The 1,070-nt window shown below is 33.1% G+C and overlaps 1 protein-coding gene across 1 annotated transcript in view; it reads right to left on the bottom strand.

Annotated features, from left to right (window-relative positions):
- Nucleotides 1-737: 737 nt before the first annotated feature.
- Nucleotides 738-1,070, bottom strand: part of LOC119592142 (ITG-like peptide) — a gene marked incomplete in the record, with an annotated part of 137,509 nt that continues 137,176 nt past the window's right edge. The window contains 1 exon segment of the mRNA XM_037940960.1: nucleotides 738-1,070.

The raw sequence follows: 1,070 nt of genomic DNA, 5'->3' as shown, positions 1-1,070 counted from the left end.
GCTTTGTCCTTCCATCGTTTCACTCTGTTTACGAATAACATTCATCCGTGCAATCAAGATTTTCCTTTGAAAATCTGTTACTGTATTATTGATGGTAATATAAAGAGTGATAACAACGAAACATTGCAATTTCGTCATTCAGTTACATGACCAGAACTGAATCATTTTGGCTGTGTTGTTTATTAGCTTGTGGGAAGCATAATATATTTACGATATATTCAATTCTATTGTATGATGATTGAATTGAAAATGTATTTTGTTCGAGGTAAAATGTTTACACTAGAATTTGTGCAGCTGGGAATATTATTTTTCTCAACCATTTAAAAAATATATATAAAACTCACGTTTGTTGGGATTTCTATCATTGTTTATTTTTTCCAGTCAATTTTCGGTTTTAATGAATTTGCTTTTGATCATACTTTTTTGCTTCATATCTAGTTAGTAAAGTAACTTTTACCAAGGTTTCCATAATTGTAAACATGAATTTCCCTATTCTTTTCTTTTTGCTTTTCAGATAACTGATGTAAGTGATTTTGAAAACTTTTTTAGTTGTTAATATTTTTTGTCACATTTATTAATTCATTTGTTCTTGCCATTGAAAAAGTTACACTGTCGAAACATATTTGAACTGTTTTTTTCACATTTTAAGCAATCACTTTTCCGCATGTAATTGCATTGTAGAGCATACGTCGATAGATATCCTGGGACAAAGGGGAAATAAAAAGAGAAACACTGCAGCTAATTCAATTTACATTTATTCAGTGCACTATCTGCCTGTACTTGAATGAACCCTACTACTTTTCAAACCAGAGTGGAACAGGACCACAGGGAGGCCGCTGTTTCAGTGTGGTTAAGTGAAACTCGGGCACGAGAGTACCAAGAGCTCAGGTCAATACACAACAAGAAGTGATGAAAGGTTATTATCATTATTTTTTATATATGTTTACTTTAATAGGATTTTCGTGGTACGAGGCGACCACTTTCTTTGATGAAAGGTACCATACACAAACGTCACACGAAACACCATGCCTGCTGTAATACTTATGAGTAAGTTCCTATCCTCGACACCG

This window comes from Penaeus monodon, chromosome 29 (genome assembly GCF_015228065.2).
Source record: "Penaeus monodon isolate SGIC_2016 chromosome 29, NSTDA_Pmon_1, whole genome shotgun sequence".
Taxonomy (NCBI): domain Eukaryota; kingdom Metazoa; phylum Arthropoda; class Malacostraca; order Decapoda; family Penaeidae; genus Penaeus; species Penaeus monodon.
Note: the sequence above shows the minus strand (reverse complement) of the source record. Positions and strands in the feature narration are given on the sequence as shown.